This window comes from Mixophyes fleayi, chromosome 8, assembly GCF_038048845.1.
Source record: "Mixophyes fleayi isolate aMixFle1 chromosome 8, aMixFle1.hap1, whole genome shotgun sequence".
NCBI lineage: Eukaryota > Metazoa > Chordata > Amphibia > Anura > Limnodynastidae > Mixophyes > Mixophyes fleayi.
In genome coordinates this window covers 44,991,343-45,010,144 of record NC_134409.1, presented here as the reverse complement: position 1 = coordinate 45,010,144, position 18,802 = coordinate 44,991,343, and the positions used below count along the sequence as shown (strand labels likewise).

Genomic DNA, 18,802 nt, shown 5'->3' with positions numbered 1-18,802 from the left:
CTATCTTTAAGATTAAAGAACGCTTGCTCCGACTCTTCTGTGTGTATGACACGTTCTGGTTTTGAGGAAGAGACTAGCTCCTGCAATGGTAATGCCAGAATAGAAAAACCTGGGATCCAGGACCTACAGTATCCACACATCCCCAAGAAAGTACGAATCTGCTTCTGGCTCTGCGGCAGGGTCATGTGTTGTATGGCCTCAATTCTGTCGGTTGTCAGGTGTCTTAGCCCCTTAGTGAGGCAGTGTCCTAAGTATTTGACCTTAGTCTGACATGGCTGTAATTTATCCTTTGCCACCTTGTGCCCTGTTTGTGAAAGATGAAGCAACAACAATTTAGTATCATGTAAACATGACATAAAAGAATCAGAGCACAACAACAAATCGTCCACATATTGAATTAGAACAGACCCATTGTGGGGTTGAAAGGATTGCAAACAGTCATGTAAGGCTTGGGAGAAAATACTGGGGCTGTCAATGAACCCCTGGGGTAGTCTGGTCCATGTGTATTGCACTCCCCTGTAGGAGAATGCAAAAAGGTATTGGCAGTCAGGGTGAAGAGGGACTGAAAAGAAAGCAGAACATAGATCAATGACAGTAAAATGACTGGCAGACGGTGGAATCTGCATGAGGATGACAGCTGGATTCGGCACTACGGGGAATTGGCTCTCAACAACTTTGTTAATTCCCCTTAAGTCCTGGACTAATCTATAGCCCCTCCCCCCACTCTTCTTCACAGGGAAAATGGGACTATTTGCTGTACTGGCTGTACGAATTAAAATCCCTTGTTGTAACAGCCTCTCAATAACAGGATATACCCCTAGTTCCACCTCCGGTTTTAATGGATACTGTGGGATTTTTGGAGCTATCCTACCACTTTTTAGATTGACCATGACAGGGGCTACGTTTGCCATCAGTCCAGTGTCCTGTCCATCTCTGGTCCATAGGGAACCTGGTATTTCCAGCAACATCCCCTTTACTTGGGATGGACTTTGTTCTATATCAGGAGAGTGTAACATTAACCTTGGAGGGGTGTCCAATATGTCCTGTACCTCATGTGCAACCTTCTCGGGTATATCTAGGAACACACCATCTGAAGTACAGTATATGACACATCCCATTTTACATAACAAGTCTCTCCCTAGCAAGTTAGTAGGAGCCGCTGCAGCCAAGAGAAACGAATGCTTAGTATGCAGAGGCCCGATAGTAACTTCGGCGGGTTTAGTTAGAGGATAATGTAACACTTTTCCCGTCACCCCCATAGCTGGAATAGTTTTGCTGGTCACCTGTAGATTGAAAGGAGAGGTTATCACAGATCGGGCCGCCCCTGTATCTACAAGAAAAGTTTGTTTCCTGCCAGCTATGTCAACTATCATTGTTGGTTCTTCACTCTGACTCTCAGTTAACCTCACTGGCTGTAGACTACAGGTATGACCTGACCCCTAGCGCTGACTAGTGATTTCCCGCGCAGCATTTGCTGCCGTAATATGCGCGGGTAGATGTGAGTCTTCTAGTCTATGTGAATCCTTTCTTGGAGGATATCTATGTGACCCACCCTTATGTGTATTGAGTCTTTCTTTATTACAATCTCTAACGTAATGTCCTTCCTCGTTACAGTTGAAACACCTGATCACTTTAGGTTTCCTGTTATATGGGTTGTATGCTGGTGGTCGTGTATGCACCCCTTCTAGAGCCTGTATACTTACCGTCATTAACCTATCACTTTTCTCTTCCCTTTTTCTAAAAAGGTTCTTGTCATGCTCCACAGCAGACTCCCTAAGGAAGTCTACCGTGACGCCTCTCCAATTAGGTAATGTGGTTTGTACTCTCGTCTTTAAATTTTCCCTAAGGCCATCCATCAGTACCCCTACAGCTACCTCTCTGTGATGTGGGTCCTCACTTATGTTGGATATCCCAGTAAATCGTGCAATCGCTGTTATAGCTCTAGCAAAGTAATCTGAGGCAGTTTCACTATCTTTTTGTTTGATGGTGAAAATCTTACTCCAATTTACTACTACTGGAAAACAGATGGCTAAGTGTTTGACAATTTGTTCTATATTCCGTTGGTTAATCTCATCAGTCAGGGTGTCATCTTCCTCCAACAAACAATCTCTAATAAATTTTTGTATGTTAGTATTGGGAGGAAGACACGCCCTCAACACTACCCGCCAATCCTTACTGGTTGGTTCATGAGCATTCCCTAAGTCTTTAACAAATTTCTGACATTTAGCTAACTCTTTTCTAGGATCTGGGAATTCAGTCATAATGGAACGTAATTCTGATCTAGTCCAGGGACAATGCATTGTAACATTTCTTAAAGGAACTATACCATCCTTATCTGGTTTCCCATTGGGAACTGATATTGTGCGGACCGGGAACACACCCTCTGGTACACTAACTTCAGGGGACGCTACAGGATTTACAGGCCCTAGATTTAGAACACTTTCACTCCTAGTGATTACGCTACTCTCACCTATCTCAGCCATTTTCTCATACTTGCGCTGAGCCTCTAGTACATTAACAGCATGGGCAATGGCCGAAATCACAGTGGGTTCATCTTCGTTTTCAGATACACTTGATTGAAACTGATTTAAAACAGGGTACAACTTAGTAATTTTTCTATTTTCAGTTTTAACAACGGCTGTACTTACCCCTCCCGCCACATAAGGTGGCGGGGGCGCGCTTGCGCTGAGTTCGCCACGCTTCTCAATGGTTACATCCACCTTGCGCGCGCTTTTCGCCACGCCTATTTCCGGTTTGTATTCGCTGCTCTGCCACGTGTTACCTTCCATTTGCCACAATTTTAAACAATCATTATGTCTATTTCTCTTTTTCGTTGACTTGATCAACCATATTCTATCTTTTACAGTATTCAGTACCTCTGCATTAAAACTCCCTATTGTTGGGAAAGGCCTATCACAAGCTTTGGTCATCCCGACCCACGTGTCACAATACACAGTTGCATATGCACCATACTTCTTACACATGAGAAACCTCGCTGAACCAATAGGGCCTTCCTTAGGCAGTACACTGTCCATCTCTAGCGTATGCTTAGCACCCATGTTGAACAATATACCTTCTACCCGGAACACAGACACACCGCAATGCTCTGTTCCTTCCGGTCAAATGTGAAATACAGACACACCGCAATGCTCTGTTCTTTCCACCTAATAATTTCAACTCTGTTGCTATACTCACCGCTAGAGATCTATAATCCTCGGTGAACGTATTTCCTTTAGCCGCGTTCACTCGCTTTTCTCGCCCCTGGCGAGGATCCCTAATACAGAAATATCACTGTGGGCCCCAAGGGCTATCAGCTCCTCGATACCCTGGCTAAACCACAAAATCTGCTGAGTTTATTATCGCTGGGAGCGCAAAGTCGATACAATCAACCTGCCTTTCCAGTATAATTCCTCCTAGCTGCTTCACCAATTCGCACTAACGGTGCGACCGGATCGCACTGCCTACCAATACTAATTATTAGCAAACCTTGCGATCTATTGGTAGCGCTTTGCGAAAACCCAGTTTTCGCATTCGGTATACCTGCCCTGTATACCGTCCTTCAGTTGGGCAATCCGCCTCGTCAGACAGCAACTGAGCACCTCAACAATAAAACAGTGTATCTACGTTACAACATCACACACTATACACCTTTTCTGCGCAGAAAATCAAAAGTTCCCAACAATAGTAATAATGTCTCAGAGGCTTTCACAAGTAATTATACTATGCATGTATAATAACTATCAAAACGATTGTTTAACCACGTGGCAAGTTTACCGGAAGTTCGCGTACGCACAGCAGGAAGTACACATACGCTAAACAATGCAATACAGTTAAAACGCACAATGACAGAAAAAAGAAACAGTTTTCTCTTTTGTCCCTAGGTTCTAGTTAGCGTGCCCTAGATAATGCAAAACGGACATTCGGTTTCACAACACAGAGTAAAATTCAGGTTTTGAACACAATGCGTTCTTACCCGTTTATGACGCGTCTCCACCCTTTGTTTAGGAACCGAAATCCGTTGGTCTTGCGTATCATCGGCAACGAAACCTCCAAAGCTCACGAGCCCCCAAATTGTAATGTGCGTATTGTCGCTAACCAATAACGATTGTCGAACCTCGATTTGTGTTTCCAACGCACAAAGATTTATTCGCAATAAGTGGAAAAAAATATGCTCAAGCGATGTAATAGTAAATACAGCCGTTACTTAACGCAGGCGCTCTGGATCCAGTGCAGTCATTCAATCCTGAAGTCTGGGGACAAGAAGTCTGCACTCTGGATCACAAGCTGCTGCTTATATACACAATCAAGTACAGTAATACAATGAAGATGGTATGGCTTGCATCTATTGGTCCGGATCTCAGGAATGTCCAAGGGGTCGTCAATCATTGGCTGGTTCATCCTAAGGAATCCAAAGGAGGGGGTCATCTCTGCAGGGGGTATGCTCTGCTCTTCCCGCCAGAATTCCTTAGTCTTAAGTAGTTCATAATTCCCTATCATTCATAACTTGCGTATGCACTCTGCGATTCCCTCGCAGAGCGCATCAAACAGTAGGATATGTAACAAGGTTCATTATGATACCACTCATGATGTTATTCCTTTAACCCGTTCTGTGTATTTCACTAATATGCATGTAACTCTGATATAACATATAAATACTACTATATTTCGACATAACTGACTATGTGTTGCAACTACCATTAATGTGTACTATTTTATAAGTATGCGTGTTTGTGCGAATGTACGGTAAAAGACCGATTACTGTTGCTGCCACGTGTAGTGGATGCGTACGCCCTTTCACGCCGTAGCATGCCCTTGTACGTCGATGCGTACCGTACGCATCTTTTCAGACAAAGACAACCAAGTTTGCTAGACTTTAATTGAAATGACTTTATCCAATTTGCTGACTTCGACACTGTCCTTGCCTGACCCGCTTACCGCAGGCAAGGATGAAGAAGTGGGGCGGAGAAGTGCCGGTATATACCGGCATATACCACCCACTTCGAGCACTGCTTACAAGTTTATTAGATTTAATATAGCTTAATTAATATAGATTAATGATCTTTGTTATTTGATATTTAATTTATAGTTTGCTTATTAATGTACTATTAGTGGGGGTTTACTCACTTATTGAACAGACAGAGGCTGTGCCAGTCAGTGTGTATTTGCTACAAGTGCATATACTGTTTTATATAGTAAAGGAAAAATGACACTAGACTTGAACAATTGGAGAACAGCTTATTTGTACACTGAAATGTAAAGATAATATTTGTGTGTTACATGAAAAAACAGTCAGTATTTAACTTATGTGCAAAACAGAACACTAGTTTGCACCCCTTGCATTGTAATATGGTTTTGTCCAGGAGACTGAAATAAGATACCTCTTCATTTAAAATCCTTAATGAATCAGGCCCTTTGTCTTTGGCCCTCTGCTCTTCTCTCCCTACTCCACCTCTTTTGTTGAACTCATTCAATCATTTGGCCTCAAATACTACCTCTATGCTGATGACATGCAAATCTATATATCTTCCCCTGATCTCTCTCCCACCTCCCTAACCCAGGTATCTAGCCGTCTCTCTGCTGTAACCAAATCCGAGCTCATCATCTTTCCTCCCACCAATCTTGTATCACGCATCGCACCAGTTTTGTTCCCTGTGGTTCATTGGTTTCCCTTGGTTACCGCTATCTGCTGTTCAGCCTGGCGTTCCTCTCTTATCGGACGCGATCTTGCCTAGTGGTCTGCGCATGCACTACCCCGGGAACTTTCAAACCTCTGTTCAGTGGCGACAGGATCATCTGCAGCCAATTCCCTTTACAAGGACCCTCCTGTTAAATGTGTGTCAGATCATCAGGTCTTCCTACCTGGCGGATCCAGGGAGGGGGGGCGATCAGGGCAATCGCCCCCCCTAACAGGGGCTTGCTGCCGACGGCTGCACACTGTGCAGGTCCGTTCAGCATTGACAGTGTGCTGCCCGGCTGCTCTGATTGTGTTTTAAACACAATCAGAGCATTCAGGCAGCACACTGTCACTGCAGAACGGACCTGCACATAGTGTGCAGCCGCCGGCACCCTCAGAAGGCAGAAAGGGGGCGGGGCCTAAATCGCCCCCGGTACACCAATTATCTAGATCCGCCCCTGTTCCTACCTGACAGGAAGCATCTCCTCTGACTCCTGTTCAGCTACTCCCGTTGTTCTTGACATTGTGGATAGCGCAGCTCACCGCTTCTCAGCAAACACCTGTGCAGCTCACCGCTTCTCAGCAAACACCTGTGCAGCTCACCGCTTCTCAGCAAACACCTGTGCGGCTCATCGCTTCCAAGCGCTACAGGTGCAGCTCACCACTTCCCAGCAATAACTGGGCAGCTCATCGCTTCTCAGCAAACACCTGAGCAGCTCTCTGGTTCTTAGCACTACCTGTGCAGCTCATCACTTCTCAGCAATACCTGTGCAGTTGATCGCTTCCCAGCAATACCTGTGCAGCTCATCGCTTCCCAGCAATACCTGTGCAGCTCATCGCTTCCCAGCATTACCTGTGTAGCTCATCGCTTCTCGGCATTATCACTGCAGAGCATCGCTCATCATCGGTGCAGTTCCAGAGTTATACACCTGTGTGGATCTCAGTGCTCCAGCTCTCTGCAGCTCATCTCTTCACTACTACTTCCCTTCTGTCTTACAGTTGCTTGGTGGTTCCGCGTGTTATCTGCTCTGCGCCCCCTACAGGACAGCGACCTGCGGTTGAGAGCAGCTAAGATCATATTCCCTTGCGGGAATCCATGGTGAATACCTCTCCTCCGTTAGACTCCGCACCTCTCAGGGGTAAACTGTCACTTGAGCTGAGGTCAAGACCATTCCCTTTATCTGGCTTTCGTGACATCTGGCTATCCCTCCCAATATCTCCCACTTGTTTGACACCACTCTTTCTCCTGTGACCCAAACCCACTGCTTTAACCCTTATATCCAGTCCCTCACCAAACCCTGCCAATTCCTCCTCCATAACATCACAAAAATCCATCCTTTCCTCTCTCAGGAACCAACCAAAAACCTGTTCCATTCTCTCATCATTTCTTGTCTGGACTATTGCAACCTCCTTCTCACCGGCGTTCCCGACGCTCACATTTCTTCTGCTTCTCTGCATAAATCCCTTCATTGGCTCTCTATCCATTTCAGAATTCAGTTCAAGCTCCTTATCAACACTTCTCTCCCTTATATTTCTGACCTTGTGCCGTGGTAATAACTACCCGGCCACTCCGGTCTGACTCTAACCTCTGCCTAAATTAATCTCTCATTACCTCCACCCATGCTCACCTCCAAGACTTCTGCCTTACTGACTCTAATCTTTGGAACTCCCAACTCGACTCTCCCCCAACCTTCAAACGCTCACTCAAAACTCACCTTTTCAAGCTAGCCCATCCTACCACCTACTAACCATTCTATCCATCACCTCCTTTTCCTCACGAGCCACCTCCATTTTCTCCCAGTTGATTCTACCGTCTTTCACCTCCCCTCCCTCTAGAACGCAAACTCTCGCAGCCAGGGTCCTCTCTACCTATTGTCCCCCGTCTGTCTACTGTCTGACTCCCTCGTACGTCACGTCTTTTGCTGCACTGTTTGAATCCCCATAGCATTACTCACACTTATCTGCGCTACTTATATGTATTACCTCATCTAATTGTTTCTTGCTTCTGTATCCGGAGCTACGGCAGCAGTGAGACTTTATAAATAAATAATAACTTCTGGATGATAACTAGTACCTTTAACTAGTGTATAATGATCCTTTGAGCAATAAACATCACTGCCTTAAGATTCTGCCTTCCGCCTATTACCTGCTGTATACTGTGACCAATAGATAAGAGCTTACAGTCTATTCTGTTTCCCGGCTGTCCTGTGTTGAACCCAGCATCTCTATGTCAACGCTACCCAGCAGTCCTGAACAGTAAGTGGTCAGTAGGTAGCAGCAAGCCCACAGCAAAGAGGCGCTGCAGGAGCTTTGCCAGCTACTCAGAAGTAGGCGGTTCCGGGTGCCAGTGAAGGAGACTGGTAGTGGCAGCACTATCCTCATAAAACTACTGCGGAGTTAGCATTCGGCGAGTGTCTAGTGGCAAGGTAAACTAGTAGAAATGGTCTGTAACAGTCAGTTACTGACAGTAAACCCATCAAGTCACAGTAATTTTCAACTGAATTATAGATTTCACCATATTTAAGAATCAAATAATGTTATAGGTACCATGTATTTCACATCCAACATTATCATGTAAAATGAATGCAGTCTGCAGCAGTCAGAAATCACAAGTGTGTAACCTTCACTGATACCACAGGTGATAATTGCTTCTTTTGCCATGCAATAAATGCATTTTAGCTTAATGTCTGTGCATCGAGTGCAGTACAATTAATTTTTTTCATTTTACCACATTTATCACCTTTTTTTAAGCCAAGTGAAATGACGACACTTTCTATAGAGATCACACTCTCATTTCTTATTTAGGCCAGTTGAGCTTGTAGAGGCAATAAGTTGTGATACTTTTTTTTTTTATATTTTTTGGGTTTTTTAATTTAAATTTAATATGAGAACAACTTAATAATGTGTTCCTCATCCATGCATTTCAAAAAATGGCTTCTCTTCTCGGTTTGTTCAAAATGCTACGCTATTAAAACTTAAACCATTTGCAAGAGAGTGCACATTGGTTAAGGCAATGCCCCACAATAATTGACATCGGGCCTGATTCATTAAGGATCTTAACTTGAGAAACTTCTTATTTCAGTCTCCTGGACAAAACCATGTTACAATGCAAGGGGTGAAAATTAGTATTCTGTTTTGCACATAAGTTAAATACTGCCTGTTTTTTCATATAGCACACAAATACTTGATAGCATATTTGTAAACTGAATTTAAAGTTGAGAAAAAAATATGAGAAAACTAAAAAGCTGCTTTAAGTACAGCATGTATTGTTTATATCACATATTCGTGTGTGCAGGTTATAAAATATTCAAGTACTAGATATTACAAACATGACAACACACAGCATACTCTGTTAATGTCTGTTTAGGTGATAACATACTATCCCTCTTAGCATTTCATTAATCAGTATGTTCACCACTGTTTCTGGCATTATCAAACTTTCGTAATATCATTTGATGAACAGATATCTTAAGGGAGCAAAACCACATTAGAAAACTCCATAACGTGTCCTTCCGCCGTATGGAGTGCTGCTGTGGGAGAAGTCAAGTCAGAGATATGCCCATCCAGAAGTCACAAGCACTATTTGAATGTTTTCTGAAACAGGTAAGCTTTCAGCAGGGTCTTGAAGCTAGGAAGAGAATTCTTGTTAGACATTCAGTTGAAGAGTTCCAGGAGCAGTGGGCAGCATACGAGAAGGGTTGTAGTCCTAAGAGCTGTGGTAACCTAGGAAGAGAAGGAAGATTGGTCAGAGCAGAGAGTTGGGATGTAGTGAGATTGTAAGCTTAGATCTAAAAAGTGGAAAAGGTTTGGAAATCACTAAATACTTTTGTAGTGAATACATAATATAATAGGAAGACAAGGTGATTTCAGCAAGAGTAAGGCAGATAATGATAGAGAGTACAGAGGCTATTCTTATTGCAGCAATTTTGAAAAGACTGAAGATTTCTGCAGCTGAATGACTGCTTCAGTTGCTGTTGTCTCTAAAATCACAGCTTTGTAAAGCTGGGTACACACTTCACTGTTTTCGTCCAATAATCGGCTGAAACAGCCGACATACGACCGCTCGTTCAAAAGTCGGGTCAGTGTGTGCAGTGACACGATGGTCGAAAGTCTGCCCAAATGGACGATTGTCGCCTCATTTGGTTGGTCGTACCGTTTAATATTTTCGTTTCAATCTCGTTTCCGTTGTGTAGTGTGTATAAACTTCCGACCAATCCACAACAGTGAGTACGAAATTACAGTCATTGCTCACGACAACATGGCTGTAAAAAGTCGCTAAAGGGACGTCCGCTCTTCCCTTTATCGTCCTAAACAAGGCTAGTGTGTATGCAGTCCATGGACCAAGCGATCGGACCATCGATCGCATGTAAAATCGCTCGGCATGAAAAGTTAGTCGAAATTTCTGTAGTGTGTACCCAGCTTAAGAGTTGACATGGATTTACATACTTCTTTTTCTAAAGTGTGACACTTTGTTACTCAGAATCAGTAAGACAAAACATAAAAATAAATTACAATGACATTTAAACCCAAAAATACATGACCAGGCTGGTTCTGTGTTGACAGGATAAAGTGGTTTCCACTTCCTAAATTGTGTATACTCTGATGGTCTCCCAAGTTAATCTCCACACAAAATGAAAGACTAAATTGTCTTGCTTTGTTTTTTTTCACGGAGGGTTAGATGTGTCAAATAGACCCTCTAGTAAAGTGTGTATAGCACTTTCCTCTCCTGCCATTTTCAGATGTAGTAATTCCTTTATCTATGATGGCCCCCCAACAAGATGATAGTGGAGGGACCGCCCATACAGGGACTAAATAGCAGCCGCTGTGTATACTACACTAGTTTGTTTACATAACAAATGCTAATAGGTAGCGGTTACACTTGCAAAATAAACCATAGGGCATATCCCCAAACTCTAAGAAAGTGGTGTGTTTTCATTTTAATTAAAATGAACCAGATTGGTGAAAGGTTTTCATGGAAAGGTCACATCTATGTTTGCAGACTATTAAACATGTCATACAGTGAGCTACAGGAAAGTAGAAATCACAAAAAGCTCATTACGGCTGTGGATGGCAAACCTTTGTTATGCAATATCTGTCTGCATCCTTTGAATGAAATGAAATACAATTGAGAATATTGCATTATCTATTAAGTGCTAACAGGATAAGATTTCCTTACATTTCTCTCTACTGAGTTTTCACCTTACAAACATGACTGTTGCCACAGTCATTTTTATTTCTCCAAAGCATGGGAGTCCTTGTTTCTGTGAACATCTAATGTTACTCATTATTAACCGCAATGCATATATTGACTTACACCCTTTACATTTGATTCCTCCAGTCATACATTTTTAGAATGTGAATTTACCCCATAGCACTTATTTTTCCCCAATACATATTTGTTTTGCTGTTGGACTTTACCTGTCAAGTAAAGAAATATAAAGGGTCTGTTACCATAGAGAACTATACAAGGCCTACATATACTATTTGGTTAGCATCTAAAATAAGCAATATTCACATATGACCATTCTGTAAAAAACCCTCAAGGCTCTCAAAGCACTTGTTAAACTTGCCCCCCTCCCCCAGCCTTTATTGTATTGCTATTGAAGCACTACAAACTTAAAGTGTTAAGTAGATTTGCCTCCCTCCATAGTTGGTACATGGCCCACTGTGGAATTGATGAGCACTACAGCAAACCCAAAGCACAATTATTAGAATTAATCACTGCCCAGATTAAGTATATCTCATTAAGTATTATCACTAAAAAAAACATAAGAAATACAGTGCAATACAACTTTGGGAATACTCATTCACAATGTTGGAATATTCAAATTGCTGGCCTGTAAACTAGATAATACACTTCAATGTGTCCAGTTTCAAGACTCATCCCAGAGATTAATTAATGCCTGAAAAGCAGCTCAGGGAAAACATTTTTTTTTATATATTCAGTAGCAATATTGGAATTTGTTCCTAGAATATTGCTCTACCTGATTCTCCATTACTCTCTGTAGCTACACAGGAACATTTGCAGCAGCAGCCCGCCTCCACCGTGTACCATGTGACTACAGCAGTCATGTGACCTGGTGATGTCAGAAGGTCCTTTCGATGAAGGGGATCTAGCCATCACCGCGCCAGTATCACCGCCATTCACTCCGCTGCCGGGAACGGACCGCACAGCCCCCATTCCCCGTGGTGAAGACGCTGTAACCCCCCCCCACCCCCAGGTGAGATTTAATTTTTATACCTATGAAGGTTCAGCCCCCTGATGGAAGTGTTCTTTCCCCGGATCTTTTCTTGGTGTGGTGGCGGATGGCGCACAGGCCTCATGCTCCCCAGATCCTGGCCCAATTTTATCATTGGGGTTTAGGCTTCTGGATTTGCTCTGGTTATACTGATGGAGAATGAATGATGAGGCTCATTGCGTTTACATTTTAAGCCTAAGGTTTGTGAGATGATTCCTAAGCATCGCGTGGATGTGGGATGAGAGTATCTCCATCATCTCGAATTCGTACATGGAAGAAGGATCTGGTCGCATTTGTAGCATAAATGGGATTTTATTAAGAAAAAGATTATTTTTGCAACGTAGTAGAAGGCATCTGTGAAATAAATCCTGGTACTGTATTGTGTGCGAGGTGCAGCCTCCCGTGTCCTCTATCCTCCATTGAGTATTGTTAATACGATGAAAGATACATGCTCAGTTTTTACATCAGCTATATGGGTTTCCAATAGAGGTTTGGCTAATGGAATGAATAGTAACGTAGACTGGGGACGTGTTTAATTAAGCGTTTTTATGGAGATATTATGTGTTTAACTTGCAAACATGGTTTAAATCCATTTTATTTTAGTTGTTTTGTATTTACCTTAAATCACCCTCTGTATTGATGGGTGTTTATTAAATTAATGTAATGTTTCAGTACTCCCATTAGTGTGTGTACAGCTTGTTTTTGCCAGGGTTAAAAATTAGTGATGAGATTAATTCATTGTTTACTATGTAATTTGTATAAAACAAAAGCAAAAAAATATTTGACTTCCAATGAATTGTTTTATGTGTCTGTACATATGCATTTAAATCTAATTGGGGTTTTCCATAAATCTGGTAAAACATAGTCCCCATTTATTTTCTTCATAGAGTAATTAATTATAAATCTCTTGTCTCAAATGTTATATGTGTGATAGAAAATGGAACCATAAGACCACCAGATGGGCTAAAACTGCTTCATCTTTGTCCTAGAATGGCCTCCTTGGGAGTTGATACTATCCATAAACAAAAGGTTTCAGCTTGTTATCTTCACAATGAAATCAGGAAGTGAGCTAATCAAAGCTACCCCCTACCTCCCTTTGTGGTATAAACCAATAGTTATACTTTGTGACTTCCTATGCATCATTTAACCCAGAGCTTTTCAATTGAATGGAGAAACATTTTTACTGCACACCTATTAAATATATTATATAAGTATAACTTCATAGTTGGAGGATACCTAGCTTTTATGCGTTTTTATACAGTGTAGCTTAACATGTGTGTGTGTGTGTGTGTATGTGTATGTATATATATATATATATATATATATATATATATATATATATATATATATATATAGTGTTTTCAGTCAGCTAAACAAAGTGTCTATGGTACTAGTGTGTTTATCTGCTGAATAGATTTGTTGCCTCTTTTCTTCAGGTTTAGTATACAGTGTTTAATCATCTTTACTCTCGTCTGTGTATAGACGGTCATATTTATAATATCTGGTTTTTGCAATAAACAATATAAGTGAAACTGAAACCATTGTGAAACTCCATGTATGGACGGCTTGTATATACATTTGATTGTTATGCATTGGTAATTCATGATGAGCTAGCTGTGGCATTTACATCCATTCTAAAATTGTTTATTTTCTGTTGGGAACATTAGGGTCTCTTATTCAGCTGTATCATTCTCCCAACAACATTGGAACTTTAAAAACGTAACTTTCCCTTTTGACATTACTCTTGTTTCTGATCTGTCACTGATTTAAGTTAATAAATTATACCATTAGTAGCAATTGATGTCCGGTAGAAATAAGCCTGCAACCAACTTAAGCTGGTCATATCATAGCCCAGGCCAACCCGCAGTATGCTGCTACTGTTCTTACAGAGATATGCACTTTAAATAAAGCAAAGTACAAAATATTAAGATGTCAACCAACAACATGCTAATATCTGCCCAAATTGGCTAAAATCTACGTTGTACCCATATTCACCTGTAATACACACAGGGTAATTTCTCTACAGTCCAACTTTCCCAACCTGCAGGTGAATCTTTGTGTTAACAGTGTGTTCTACATCAGAATTGTTATAATTCATTCTTGGCTTGACACTCAAGGGTTTTTTTTTGTCTTTTGTTCCGGTGATTTTAGTGGTGTGTTTTTTTTTCTTTGTTGTTTTCTCTCCATTTTAGGATTTTATTAGCTTGGGTTTTCTTTTAACTTTTTTATTTTTGATGCTGTAAAATAGAATTCAATTACACAAAAACTGATGAAAACGATCTTGTGTGCCCTTAGCCTGTTTAGAGTTGCAAAAGCAATGTGTCAAAGCAGTGTGCCCATGGAGTTCTATAGAATTACCCCAAAACTTTAGAATTTCGTAGTAAAATTCATATGATTTGTGCAGCTGTGTTATAAACAAAATATAACAATTACCAAGCTGACTTGTACTGCAGGAATAGGAACATTACTTGCCTGATTTCACTACTGCTATCTGAAAGTTTGAAATGTGAACATTAAAATAAGGTTCTTAGAGTGTATACATTATTTAAAGATAAATTACTGATATGAAAAAATACAAAGTTATTCTTACCTTTTGGTGTGATGCTAAACTGGTCCGGCCAGTTCCCTAAATGCTCCAGCACTTTGATCCCCTCTCCTACTATATGGTCCTACTACTCCGGTTGTCTGATTGATACAGGCAGTGGTTTGGATGATGTCTTTCCTCTGTGAACTTCCCGTTTATGGACTATGGGCATAGACAACACTGATGTGTGTTTTGAAAAAGTCGAATGTATTATCTTTGTGCTGTCAAAAGCACCTTTTACACCTGATGCGGATTTGCAGACCTTGCATCAGTACTCCGTAGTTTTGGACCCTGCTCCTTCCACTGTCTAATACTCGGTCTGTGACTCCTTTTTTATTCTCATTTACACTATTTACATACTGATATTATTCCAGTCGCATGCGGCTCTGCCATGACAAACATAACATCAATAGAAAAGGTGTCCACATGCTTTTGGCTGTGTGTACTGTGTACATACACAGATCAGCCACAACATTAAAACCTCTGAAGCAAGTAACATTGATTATCTCGTTACAATAGCATTTGTCAGTAAGTGGGATATATCGGACAACAAATAAACATTCAGTTCTTGAAGATGTGTTGGAAGCAGGAAAAATGGGCAAGAGCTCATAGAAGGCCACTTCAGTATAGACCAATGTTTTGTTCTTATCCATTCTTGGGTGCTTTCAGCTATGTGTTTTGGCTCATTCTCCTGTTGGAGGACCCATGACCAGCGACTGAGACAGAGCTTTCTGACACTGAGCAGTATGTTCCGCTCCAGAATACATGGATAGTCTTGATTTCATTGTGCCATGCACAGATTCAAGGCACCTCGTGCCAGATGCAGCCAAGCAGCCCCAAAACGTAACTGAGCCTCCTCCATGTTTCACGGTAGGTATGGTGTTCATTTTTTCTTATGTGAGCATAGAGCTGAAAGGCTCCAGTTTTGACATATTTGTCTAAAGGTCATTCTCCCAGAAGCATTGTGACTTATAAATATGCATTTTGGCAAATTCCAGTCTGGCTCTTTTTATGTTCTTTCAAAAGTGGAGTCCTCCTTGGTTTCCATGGAGCCACTGTCGCTCAAAAGGCATCAAATGGTGCGATCAGACACTGATGTTTCTTGACCTTGGAGTTCAGCTTTCCACTTGTAGCCATGTCGAGTGTGGTTACAGTCCCATAGACTTTACAATTCTTAATATTTACATCTGTAATCGCAGGAACATTAAGCTGCTTGCCGATGGTCTTATAGCCTTTACCTTTAACATGCTTGTCTATTTAATTTTATATCTGGTCTCCTCAGACAATGATGATACCGAACAGTTGAGTGATAGTTTCAGCCATTTAAATAGGTCGAATGACTGATTAGAAGATTGAAGATGTGTGATGCTAATTCAAGAAAGCAATTATTTTGAAATATCAATATAATCAAATTATTATCTTTTCTAACGGGAGCAACAAACCTGTCCAGACCATTTTAGAATATCTTTGGAGAACAAACAATCATTTATCTCTCTTCACTGATTCTTTGCTTTATTCTATGACATACCAAAGGAATGCAGGTGTACATGAGACAATAGCTGTTAATTTCATCACTTTTCAGGAGGAATGAAGCATTGTTTCAGTGAGCTAGAAGGATACCAATAAATTTGTCCACATCTGTGTGTTTAATTGGTATTCTGACATGATATGAAAATAACAATCATTCTACCAAATGAGATTACTGCTGCTCTTTTCACAAGTTATTGTGCTTTTAAATTTTTACTTCTCGAGTCTTGATTGGGGCAACAGGTCTTTAACTTTGGACTGATTTTAGTGCATTCTGAAATTCAGTGGATATCCTTGTCCACTTTTGGATAATCTTTGTCTGTTTCCAAAGTGTTTTCCAGTCCCAGTAGTGTTTCTGTGCTGGTACCAAATCTTGGCCAAGTGGTGACATCACAGGTCTGTAGTCCACTGCTCTATGAGATGCTTAGCTGTAAACACTCACCGTTCACTGCCTGGGCATTTTCTGGCATCCTGAATAACCACTGCGCTAAGGCTCTTGAGAGAAAGGAAATATGAGGTTTTGTGCAAGCTGCTGAACATACATTTTGATAGAGGAGAATACAATTATTTTGCTTTTTTTATATATTCGATAAATAATTCCAATAGCAGAAGCTTCGCCAATTTGCAAAGTTTCAAAGTGTATAGATACTTGTATTGTTTTACCTGCTTAATATTTTACTGTTTAAGGCATACAGCCTTTGGTCTAGTGCAGAAGTTGATACAATCCTACATTTCAGGGGGAAAATCACTCCTCGTCAGACACAAGTCCATGCAAGTAAACTGATACAAAGTTGGGTGGGTGTACTGTAGTTAGTTAACACAGATTTCTGCAATTAAAAAGGCTGAATTTAAATGTATATTAAATACATTCAAATGGTAGTAAATATTGAAATAACAGGTGTGTATGTACAATGTTATGAACATGGTGATTTCTTGATAACGACCTGTTCTCTTTATATTTTAATATGTTTATATACATTTGGCCTGTTAAGTGCTTAATTGTGTGATCTATTGTATCCATAGTGAATTAAGCTCTGTACACACTATAGGTTTTTCAACCAATTATCTGGCCAATCACATGGTACAAAGCACATCATATTGTTTGATTTTCTAAACTGACTAAAAATGACTACCAATGGGCAAATGTGGAAGTGTATATGCCCTCTTGGCCTACACTGCTGGCCGAGCTCTATAGAGTGTGCAAAGTCACATTTATTTATTTTTTAGCAGATGGTTATGGGAGATGATGAGCACAGATCTGAAGATAAGTCGTGTAGGTGTGTACACCTAAATCTGCATGCTCAACGGGACCTTGATTTGTTGGTAAAATCGTTACAGAAATAGCACCAGCCGTAATTTTCTGTAGTGTGTACTCTGCTTTACTGAACACCAGAGTAGCCAAACTAAATGTGATATCTATTTGCCCACAGTTTCCTAGGTACAGGAGTCCTCTTGTTCCCTTCAGTTTAGTCCTGAAGATTCTTAACCTATGAGTTGTACTCCAAAACATGGATCACCATGCCATTTAAAGAGGTTATTTTCGCAAACTTTTTTTTCCCTTTCTTTCCAACTAATAAGTTGATTTAATATTTTGTACACACTTTCTAATAGGGTAGGGCATTGTAGGAGTAAATGACATATAATCTATAATATGCACCAAGCACATCTTACCATAGAATAAATATTAAATTACAGTTCTCTTCTGGGAGTTGAACAAATTCTGCTCATTGTTTTACAGTTACTAATTTTTCATACTTAAAATTTGATTAGCAAATTTGATTGTACTACGACGGTAGATACATAGTGCTTGTTCACCATGATGTATTTGCCTTATGAGAGAGTGGTTATACATAAATATATATCCAAGTGAATGCACTGGGTTTCTTAATGCAGCTTTTTACTGTAAGCTGTGCGAGCATTAATGCATTTGCTAGTATACACTAATTTACTACTGATCTATATTGCTGATGGGCACATGTAAAGGTGCATGTACGCAAGCCAAAATAACTGCTCGGGGCAAAAGCTTCTGGCCATACGTCCAGATATGTAAAATTAAAGTTAGCAAGGTTGATGACCACATTGATGCCCGCCCCCTGGATGTGACAAGAATGCTTGATATATACAATTCATTGTATGTAAAAGATTAATGGGTGGCATGGTGGTGCAACCATTTTTATTAGTGCTCTCATCCCCCCTTTCATAGTGTATGTTCGAGAAATATGTAAAAACTGTTCCCTTTGTGGGGACATGTACTTTTAAAGCATTTTATTTTGGTCTGATTTTAGCATATAATACTGTTGTAATTTGGTACTTTTCTTTCTTTACTGCAGGTTATAATTTGTATACATAGTGGTTTCCCTGGAAACATTCCTGGCTAAAGACCTATCCACAGGGACAGAATATAAATATATCTCCCACTGTACATATTAGGCAGGTTTAATTTTTTTTCCTGTTAATCCTAGCAGGTATTTGTAAACAGTTGACTGAATTCGCTAAATTATAATTAATGAAGATGAAAGTTACCTTTAAGATGCTGTGAAACTAGAGCAGAATGCAGGATGACTCTGTGCTCTTCCTAGCAAATAGAGCATAGTAAAGAGACATTTCTCTTTCCTACCATTGGGGGGCACTGCGAGACATTGGGGTATAGTAGGTGGGACTAGGAGTCTAGGCACTTATCAACTTGTTTGATCTTCATATTCCTCCCTTACTATACCCCTCCTCTCCTCAGTTTTTTTTAAAGTGCCTAGGAGATAGGTCACGTTGTTATAGACGTCT

At 40.7% G+C, this 18,802-nt stretch overlaps 1 protein-coding gene and 1 long non-coding RNA gene across 9 annotated transcripts in view; one reads left to right on the top strand and one right to left on the bottom strand.

Moving 5' to 3' along the window:
* Positions 1-8,920: 8,920 nt before the first annotated feature.
* On the bottom strand, positions 8,921-11,757 carry LOC142099231 (uncharacterized). Its single transcript, XR_012678493.1, has 2 exons — positions 11,659-11,757; positions 8,921-9,397 (listed from the first exon to the last, which is right to left on the bottom strand). It is a non-coding gene; the product is annotated as an uncharacterized LOC142099231 (long non-coding RNA).
* A 29-nt stretch (positions 11,758-11,786) lies between these two features.
* Positions 11,787-18,802, top strand: part of PRRC2C (proline rich coiled-coil 2C) — a 71,008-nt gene continuing 63,992 nt past the window's right edge. For all 8 annotated transcript variants that reach the window (XM_075182469.1, XM_075182467.1, XM_075182471.1 and 5 more), the window contains exon 1: positions 11,787-11,895. The gene's annotated coding sequence lies outside the window, so the exon portion shown is untranslated. The remainder of the gene's footprint in view (positions 11,896-18,802) is intronic.